We start from the raw sequence: 11049 nt of genomic DNA on the forward strand, positions 1-11049 counted from the left end.
GGCATTTCCAGCTCGCAATAGTGCAGAGTTATCTCAAAGAAAGGGGCCACGGTGTTTCTGTATCTCTATTATGTTGGTGCGGCTTCGGAACTTTTAAATATCTTGATATATCTCGAGAGCTACGCGTCTGATCAAAAAATATCATAGAACATAAAAAGTAGGAAACATAATTCTCTACAAAAAAGGTCTCTTAACATTTTGCCATAGCTCGCTTCGTTTCCGAGATATTTGCAGATTTATCTCAAGGGAAGTGGCCTGACGGACATATTTCGAGATATTTCTTCTTCTTGTTGTTCTTCTTCTGCACAGCTAAGCTGGAAGTGGCATTTGCGGCTCGCTCTAGTGCAGAGTTATCTCAAAGAAAGGGGCCACGGTGTTTCTGTATCTCTATTATGTTGGTGCGGCTTCGGAACTTTTAAATATCTTGATATATCTCGAGAACTACGCATCTGATCCAAAAATATCATAGAACATAAATAGTAGGAAACTTAATTCTCTACAAAAAAGCTCTCTCAACATTTTGCCATAGCTCGCTTCGTTTCCGAGATATTTGCAGATATATCTCAAGGGAAGGGGCCTGACGGACATATTTCGAGATATTTCTTCTTCTTGTTGTTCTTCTTCTGCACAGCTAAGCTGGAAGTGGCATTTACAGCTCGCAATAGTGCAGAGTTATCTCAAAGAAAGGGGCCACGGTGTTTCTGTATCTCTATTATGTTGGTGCGGCTTCGGAACTTTTAAATATCTTGATATATCTCGAGAACTACGCATCAGATCAAAAAATATCATAGAACATAAAAAGTAGGAAACTTAATTCTCTACAAAAAAGGTCTCTTAACATTTTGCCATAGCTCTCTTCGTTTCCGAGATATTTGCAGATTTATCTCAAGGGAAGGGGCCTGACGGACATATTTCGAGATATTTCTTCTTCTTGTTGTTCTTCTTCCGCACAGCTAAGCTGGAAGTGGCATTTGCAGCTCGCAATAGTGCAGAGTTATCTCAAAGAAAGGGGCCACGGTGTTTCTGTATCTCTATTATGTTGGTGCGGCTTCGGAACTTTTAAATATCTTGATATATCTCGAGAACTACGCATCTGATCAAAAAATATCATAGAACATAAAAAGTAGGAAACTTAATTCTCTACAAAAAAGGTCTCTTAACATTTTGCCATAGCTCGCTTCGTTTCCGAGATATTTGCAGATTTATCTCAAGGGAAGGGGCCTGACGGACATATTTCGAGATATTTCTTCTTCTTGTTGTTCTTCTGCACAGCTAAGCTGGAAGTGGCATTTGCAGCTCGCAATAGTGCATAGTTATCTGAAAGAAAGGGGCCACGGTGTTTCTGTATCTCTATTATGTTGGTGCGGCTTCGGAACTTTTAAATATCTTGATATATCTCGAGAACTATGCATCTGATCCAAAAATATCATAGAACATAAATAGTAGGAAACTTAATTCTCTACAAAAAAGGTCTCTCTACATTTTGCCATAGCTCGCTTCGTTTCCGAGATATTTGCAGATTTATCTCAAGGGAAGGGGCCTGACGGACATATTTCGAGATACTTCTTCTTCTTGTTGTTCTTCTTCTGCACAGCTAAGCTGGAAGTGGCATTTACAGCTCGCAATAGTGCAGAGTTATCTCAAAGAAAGGGGCCACGGTGTTTCTGTATCTCTATTATGTTGGTGCGGCTTCGGAACTTTTAAATATCTTGATATATCTCGAGAACTACGCATCAGATCAAAAAATATCATAGAACATAAAAAGTAGGAAACTTAATTCTCTACAAAAAAGGTCTCTTAACATTTTGCCATAGCTCTCTTCGTTTCCGAGATATTTGCAGATTTATCTCAAGGGAAGGGGCCTGACGGACATATTTCGAGATATTTCTTCTTCTTGTTGTTCTTCTTCTGCACAGCTAAGCTGGAAGTGGCATTTGCAGCTCGCAATAGTGCAGAGTTATCTCAAAGAAAGGGGCCACGGTGTTTCTGTATCTCTATTATGTTGGTGCGGCTTCGGAACTTTTAAATATCTTGATATATCTCGAGAACTACGCATCTGATCAAAAAATATCATAGAACATAAAAAGTAGGAAACTTAATTCTCTACAAAAAAGGTCTCTTAACATTTTGCCATAGCTCGCTTCGTTTCCGAGATATTTGCAGATTTATCTCAAGGGAAGGGGCCTGACGGACATATTTCGAGATATTTCTTCTTCTTGTTGTTCTTCTGCACAGCTAAGCTGGAACTGGCATTTGCAGCTCGCAATAGTGCATAGTTATCTGAAAGAAAGGGGCCACGGTGTTTCTGTATCTCTATTATGTTGGTGCGGCTTCGGAACTTTTAAATATCTTGATATATCTCGAGAACTATGCATCTGATCCAAAAATATCATAGAACATAAATAGTAGGAAACTTAATTCTCTACAAAAAAGGTCTCTCTACATTTTGCCATAGCTCGCTTCGTTTCCGAGATATTTGCAGATTTATCTCAAGGGAAGGGGCCTGACGGACATATTTCGAGATACTTCTTCTTCTTGTTGTTCTTCTTCTGCACAGCTAAGCTGGAAGTGGCATTTACAGCTCGCAATAGTGCAGAGTTATCTCAAAGAAAGGGGCCACGGTGTTTCTGTATCTCTATTATGTTGGTGCGGCTTCGGAACTTTTAAATATCTTGATATATCTCGAGAACTACGCATCAGATCAAAAAATATCATAGAACATAAAAAGTAGGAAACTTAATTCTCTACAAAAAAGGTCTCTTAACATTTTGCCATAGCTCTCTTCGTTTCCGAGATATTTGCAGATTTATCTCAAGGGAAGGGGCCTGACGGACATATTTCGAGATATTTCTTCTTCTTGTTGTTCTTCTTCTGCACAGCTAAGCTGGAAGTGGCATTTGCAGCTCGCAATAGTGCAGAGTTATCTCAAAGAAAGGGGCCACGGTGTTTCTGTATCTCTATTATGTTGGTGCGGCTTCGGAACTTTTAAATATCTTGATATATCTCGAGAACTACGCATCTGATCAAAAAATATCATAGAACATAAAAAGTAGGAAACTTAATTCTCTACAAAAAAGGTCTCTTAACATTTTGCCATAGCTCGCTTCGTTTCCGAGATATTTGCAGATTTATCTCAAGGGAAGGGGCCTGACGGACATATTTCGAGATATTTCTTCTTCTTGTTGTTCTTCTTCTGCACAGCTAAGCTGGAAGTGGCATTTGCGGCTCGCCCTAGTGCAGAGTTATCTCAAAGAAAGGGGCCACGGTGTTTCTGTATCCCTATTATGTTGGTGCGGCTTCGGAACTTTTAAATATCTCGATATATCTCGAAAACTACGCTTCTGATCAAAAAATATCATACAACATAAATTGTAGGAAACATAATTCTCTACAAAAAACGTCTCTTAACATTTTGCCATAGCTCGCTTCGTTTCCGAGATATTTGCAGATTTATCTCAAGGGAAGGGGCCTGACGGACATATCTCGAGATATTTCTTCTTCTTGTTGTTCTTCTTCTGCACAGCTAAGCTGGAAGTGGCATTTGCGGCTCGCACTAGTGCAGAGTTATCTCAACGAAAGGGGCCACGGTGTTTCTGTATCTCCATTATGTTGGTGCGGCTTCGGAACTTTTAAATATCTCGATATATCTCGAAAACTACGCTTCTGATCAAAAAATATCATAGAACATAAATTGTAGGAAACAGAATTCTCTACAAAAAAGGTCTCTTAAGATTTTGCCATAGCTCGCTTCGTTTCCGAGATATTTGCAGATATATCTCAAGGGAAGGGGCCTGACGGACATATTTCGAGATATTTCTTCTTCTTGTTGTTCTTCTTCTGCACAGCTAAGCTGGAAGTGGCATTTACAGCTCGCAATAGTGCAGAGTTATCTCAAAGAAAGGGGCCACGGTGTTTCTGTATCCCTATTATGTTGGTGCGGCTTCGGAACTTTTAAATATCTCGATATATCTCGAAAACTACGCTTCTGATCAAAAAATATCATAGAACATAGCTTGTAGGAAACATAATTCGCTACAAAAAAGGTCTCTTAACATTTTGCCATAGCTCGCTTCGTTTCCGAGATAGTTGCAGATTTATCTCAAGGGAAGGGGCCTGACGGACATATTTCGAGATATTTCTTCTTCTTGTTGTTCTTCTTCTGCACAGCTAAGCTGGAAGTGGCATTTGCCGCTCGCAATAGTGCAGAGTTATCTCAAAGAAAGGGGCCACGGTGTTTCTGTATCTCTATTATGTTGGTGCGGCTTCGGAACTTTTAAATATCTCGATATATCTCGAGAACTACGCATCTGATCAAAAAATATCATAGAACATAAAAAGTAGGAAACTTAATTCTCTACAAATAGGGTCTCTTAACATTTTGCCATAGCTCGCTTCGTTTCCGAGATATTTGCAGATTTATCTCAAGGGAAGGGGCCTGACGGACATATTTCGAGATATTTCTTCTTCTTGTTGTTCTTCTTCTGCACAGCTAAGCTGGAAGTGGCATTTGCAGCTCGCAATAGTGCAGAGTTATCGCAAAGAAAGGGGCCACGGTGTTTCTGTATCTCTATTATGTTTGTGCGGCTTCGGAACTTTTAAATATCTTGATATATCTCGAGAACTACGCATCTGATCAAAAAATATCATAGAACATAAAAAGTAAGAAACCTAATTTTCTACAAAAAAGGTCTCTTAACATTTTGCCGTAGCTCGCTTCGTTTCCGAGATATTTGCAGATTTATCTCAAGGGATGGGGACTGACGGACATATTTCGAAATATTTCTTATTCTTGTTGTTCTTCTTCTGCACAGCTAAGCTGGAAGTGGCATTTGCAGCTCGCAATAGTGCAGAGTTATCTCAAAGAAAGGGGCCACGGTGTTTCTGTACCTCTATTATGTTGGTGCAGCTTCGGAGCTTTTAAATATCTTGATATATCTCGAGAACTACGCATCTGATCAAAAAATATCATAGAACATAAATTGTAGGAAACATAATTCTCTACAAAAGAGGTCTCTTAACATTTTGCCATAGCTCGCTTCGTTTCCGAGATATTTGCAGATTTATCTCAAGGGAAGGGTCCTGATGGACATATTTCGAGATATTTCTTCTTCTTGTTGTTCTTCTTCTGCACAGCTAAACTGGAAGTGGCATTTCCAGCTCGCAATCGTGCAGAGTTATCTCAAAGAAAGGGGCCACGGTGTTTCTGTATCTCTATTATGTTGGTGCGGCTTCGGAACTTTTAAATATCTTGATATATCTCGAGAACTACGCATCTGATCAAAAAAGATCATAGAACATAAAAAGTAGGAAACTTAATTCTCTACAAAAAAGGTCTCTTAACATTTTGCCATAGCTCGCTTCGTTTCCGAGATATTTGCAGATTTATCTCCAGGGAAGGGGCCTTACGGACATATTTAGAGATATTTCTTCTTCTTGTTGTTCTTCTTCTGCACAGCTAAGCTGGAAGTGGCATTTGCAGCTCGCAATAGTGCAGAGTTATCTCAAAGAAAAGGGCCACGGTGTTTCTGTACCTCTATTATGTTGGTGCAGCTTCGAAGCTTTTAAATATCTTGATATATCTCGAGAACTACGCATCTGATCAAAAAATATCATAGAACATAAAAAGTAGGAAACTTAATTCTCTACAAATAAGGTCTCTTAACATTTTGCGATAGCTCGCTTCGTTTCCGAGATATTTGCAGATTTATCTCAAGGGAAGGGGCCTGACGGACATATTTCGAAATATTTCTTCTTCTTGTTGTTCTTCTTCTGCACAGCTGAGCTGGACGTGGCATTTGCAGCTCGCAATAGTGCAGAGTTATCTCAAAGAAAGTGGCCACGGTGTTTCTGTATCTCTATTATGTTGCTGCGGCTTCGGAACTTTTAAATATCTTGATATATCTCGAGAACTGCGCATCTGATCAAAAAATATCATAGAACATAAAAAGTAGGAAACTTAATTCTCTACAAAAAAGGTCTCTTAACATTTTGCCATAGCTCGCTTCGTTTCCGAGATATTTGCAGATTTATCTCAAGGGAAGGGGCCTGACGGACATATTTCGAGATATTTCTTCTTCTTGTTGTTCTTGTTCTGCACAGCTAAGCTGGAAGTGGCATTTGCAGCTCGCAATAGTGCAGAGTTATCTCAAAGAAAGGGGCCACGGTGTTTCTGTATCTCTATTATGTTGGCGCGGCTTCGGAACTTTTAAATATCTTGATATATCTCGAGAACTACGCATCTGATCAAAAAATATCATAGAACATAAAAAGTAGGAAACTTAATTCTCTACAAAAAAGGTCTCTTAACATTTTGCCATAGCTCGCTTCGTTTCCGAGATAGTTGCAGATTTATCTCAAGGGAAGGGGCCTGACAGACATATTTCGAGATATTTCTTCTTCTTGTTGTTCTTCTTCTGCACAGCTAAGCTGGAAGTGGCATTTGCAGCTCGCAATAGTGCAGAGTTATCTCAAAGAAAGGGGCCACGGTGTTTCTGTATCTCTATTATGTTGGTGCGGCTTCGGAATTTTTAAATATCTCGATATATCTCGAGAACTACGTATCTGATCAAAAAATATCATAGAACATAAAAAGTAGGAAACTTAATTCTCTACAAATAAGGTCTCTTAACGTTTTGCCATAGCTCGCTTCGTTTCCGAGATATTTGCAGATTTATCTCAAGGGAAGGGGCCTGACGGACATATTTCTAGATATTTCTTCTTCTTGTTGTTCTTCTTCTGCACAGCTAAGCTGGAAGTGGCATTTGCAGCTCGCAATAGTGCAGAGTTATCTCAAAGAAAGGGGCCACGTGTTTCTGTATCTCTATTATGTTGGTGCGGCTTCGGAACTTTTAAATATCTCGATATATCTCGAGAACTACGCATCTGATCAAAAAATATCATAGAACATAAAAAGTAGGAAACTTAATTCTCTACAAATAAGGTCTCTTAACATTTTGCGGTAGCTCGCGTCGTTTCCGAGATATTTGCAGATTTATCTCAAGGGAAGGGGCCTGACGGACATATTTCGAGATATTTCTGCTTCTTGTTGTTCTTCTTCTGCACAGCTAAGCTGGAAGTGGCATTTGCAGCTCGCAATAGTGCAGAGTTATCTCAAAGAAAGGGGCCACGGTGTTTCTGTATCTCTATTATGTTGGTGCGGCTTCGGAACTTTTAAATATCTCGATATATCTCGAGAACTACGCATCTGATCAAAAAATATCATAGAACATAAAAAGTAGGAAACTTAATTCTCTACAAATAAGGTCTCTTAACGTTTTGCCATAGCTCGCTTCGTTTCCGAGATATTTGCAGATTTATCTCAAGGGAAGGGGCCTGACGGACATATTTCGAGATATTTCTTCTTCTTGTTGTTCTTCTTCTGCACAGCTAAGCTGGAAGTGGCATTTGCAGCTCGCAATAGTGCAGAGTTATCTCAAAGAAAGGGGCCACGGTGTTTCTGTACCTCTATTATGTTGGTGCAGCTTCGGAGCTTTTAAATATCTTGATATATCTCGAGAACTACGCATCTGATCAAAAAATATCATAGAACATAAAAAGTAGGAAACTTAATTCTCTACAAATAAGGTCTCTTAACATTTTGCCATAGCTCGCTTCGTTTCCGAGATATTTGCAGATTTATCTCAAGGGAAGGGGCCTGACGGACATATTTCTAGATATTTCTTCTTCTTGTTGTTCTTCTTCTGCACAGCTAAGCTGGAAGTGGCATTTGCAGCTCGCAATAGTGCAGAGTTATCTCAAAGAAAGGGGCCACGTGTTTCTGTATCTCTATTATGTTGGTGCGGCTTCGGAACTTTTAAATATCTCGATATATCTCGAGAACTACGCATCTGATCAAAAAATATCATAGAACATAAAAAGTAGGAAACTTAATTCTCTACAAATAAGGTCTCTTAACATTTTGCGGTAGCTCGCGTCGTTTCCGAGATATTTGCAGATTTATCTCAAGGGAAGGGGCCTGACGGACATATTTCGAGATATTTCTGCTTCTTGTTGTTCTTCTTCTGCACAGCTAAGCTGGAAGTGGCATTTGCAGCTCGCAATAGTGCAGAGTTATCTCAAAGAAAGGGGCCACGGTGTTTCTGTATCTCTATTATGTTGGTGCGGCTTCGGAACTTTTAAATATCTCGATATATCTCGAGAACTACGCATCTGATCAAAAAATATCATAGAACATAAAAAGTAGGAAACTTAATTCTCTACAAATAAGGTCTCTTAACGTTTTGCCATAGCTCGCTTCGTTTCCGAGATATTTGCAGATTTATCTCAAGGGAAGGGGCCTGACGGACATATTTCGAGATATTTCTTCTTCTTGTTGTTCTTCTTCTGCACAGCTAAGCTGGAAGTGGCATTTGCAGCTCGCAATAGTGCAGAGTTATCTCAAAGAAAGGGGCCACGGTGTTTCTGTACCTCTATTATGTTGGTGCAGCTTCGGAGCTTTTAAATATCTTGATATATCTCGAGAACTACGCATCTGATCAAAAAATATCATAGAACATAAAAAGTAGGAAACTTAATTCTCTACAAATAAGGTCTCTTAACATTTTGCCATAGCTCGCTTCGTTTCCGAGATATTTGCAGATTTATCTCAAGGGAAGGGGCCTGACGGACATATTTCGAGATATTTCTTCTTCTTGTTGTTCTTCTTCTGCACAGCTAAACTGAAAGTGGCATTTCCAGCTCGCAATAGTGCAGAGTTATCCCAAAGAAAGGGGCCACGGTGTTTCTGTATCTCTATTATGTTGGTGCGGCTTCGCAACTTTTAAATATCTCGATATATCTCGAAAACTACGCTTCTGATCAAAAAATGTCATAGAACATAAATTGTAGGAAACATAATTCTCTACAAAAAAGGTCTCTTAACATTTTGCCATAGCTCGCTTCGTTTCCGAGATATTTGCAGATATATCTCAAGGGAAGGGGCCTGACGGACATATTTCGAGATATTTCTTCTTCTTGTTGTTCTTCTTCTGCACAGCTGAGCTGGAAGTGGCATTTACAGCTCGCAATAGTGGAAAGTTATCTCAAAGAAAGGGGCCACGGTGTTTCTGTATCTCTATTATGTTGGTGCGGCTTCGGAACTTTTAAATATCTTGATATATCTCGAGAACTGCGCATCTGATCAAAAAATATCATAGAACATTAAAAGTAGGAAACTTAATTCTCTACAAAAAAGGTCTCTTAACATTTTGCCATAGCTTGCTTCGTTTCCGAGATATTTGCAGATATATCTCAAGGGGAGGGGCCTGACGGACATATTTCTAGATATTTCTTCTTCTTGTTGTTCTTCTTCTGCACAGCTAAGCTGGAAGTGGCATTTGCAGCTCGCAATAGTGCAGAGTTATCTCAAAGAAAGGGGCCACGGTGTGTCTCTATCTCTATTATGTTGGTGCGGCTTCGGAACTTTTAAATATCTTGATATATCTCGAGAACTACGCATCTGATCAAAAAATATCATAGAACATAAATTGTAGGAAACATAATTCTCTACAAAAAAGGTCTCTTAACGTTTTGCCGTAGCTCGCTTCGTTTCCGAGATATTTGCAGATTTATCTCAAGGGAAGGGTCCTGACGGACATATTTCGAGATATTTCTTCTTCTTGTTGTTCTTCTTCTGCACAGCTAAACTGGAAGTGGCATTTGCAGCTCGCAATAGTGCAGAGTTATCTCAAAGAAAGGGGCCACGTGTTTCTGTACCTCTATTATGTTGGTGCGGCTTCGGAACTTTTAAATATCTCGATATATCTCGAAAACTACGCTTCTGATCAAAAAATACCATAGAACATAGCTTGTAGGAAACATAATTCTCTACAAAAAAGGTCTCTTAACATTTTGCCATAGCTCGCTTCGTTTCCGAGATAGTTGCAGATTTATCTCAAGGGAAGGGGCCTGACGGACATATTTCGAGATATTTCTTCTTCTTGTTGTTCTTCTTCTGCACAGCTAAGCTGGAAGTGGCATTTGCAGCTCGCAATAGTGCAGAGTTATCTCAAAGAAAGGGGCCACGGTGTTTCTGTATCTCTATTATGTTGGTGCGGCTTCGGAACTTTTAAATATCTCGATATATCTCGAGAACTACGCATCTGATCACAAAATATTATAGAACATAAAAAGTAGGAAACTTAATTCTCTACAAATAAGGTCTCTTAACATTTTGCCATAGCTCGCTTCGTTTCCGAGATATTTGCAGATTTATCTCAAGGGAAGGGGCCTGACGGACATATTTCTAGATATTTCTTCTTCTTGTTGTTCTTCTTCTGCACAGCTAAGCTGGAAGTGGCATTTGCAGCTCGCAATAGTGCAGAGTTATCGCAAAGAAAGGGGCCACGGTGTTTCTGTATCTCTATTATGTTTGTGCGGCTTCGGAACTTTTAAATATCTTGATATATCTCGAGAACTACGCATCTGATCAAAAAATATCATAGAACATAAAAAGTAGGAAACCTAATTTTCTACAAAAAAGGTCTCTTAACATTTTGCCGTAGCTCGCTTTGTTTCCGAGATATTTGCAGATTTATCTCAAGGGAAGGGTCCTGACGGACATATTTCGAGATATTTCTTCTTCTTGTTGTTCTTCTTCTGCACAGCTAAACTGGAAGTGGCATTTGCAGCTCGCAATAGTGCAGAGTTATCTCAAAGAAAGGGGCCACGTGTTTCTGTACCTCTATTATGTTGGTGCGGCTTCGGAACTTTTAAATATCTCGATATATCACGAAAACTACGCTTCTGATCAAAAAATACCATAGAACATAGCTTGTAGGAAACATAATTCTCTACAAAAAAGGTCTCTTAACATTTTGCCATAGCTCGCTTCGTTTCCGAGATAGTTGCAGATTTATCTCAAGGGAAGGGGCCTGACGGACATATTTCGAGATATTTCTTCTTCTTGTTGTTCTTCTTCTGCACAGCTAAGCTGGAAGTGGCATTTGCAGCTCGCAATAGTGCAGAGTTATCTCAAAGAAAGGGGCCACGGTGTTTCTGTATCTCTATTATGTTGGTGCGGCTTCGGAACTTTTAAATATCTCGATATAT

The sequence above is a fragment of the Osmia lignaria genome, unplaced genomic scaffold (assembly GCF_051020975.1).
Source record: "Osmia lignaria lignaria isolate PbOS001 unplaced genomic scaffold, iyOsmLign1 scaffold0005, whole genome shotgun sequence".
Classification (NCBI taxonomy): domain Eukaryota; kingdom Metazoa; phylum Arthropoda; class Insecta; order Hymenoptera; family Megachilidae; genus Osmia; species Osmia lignaria.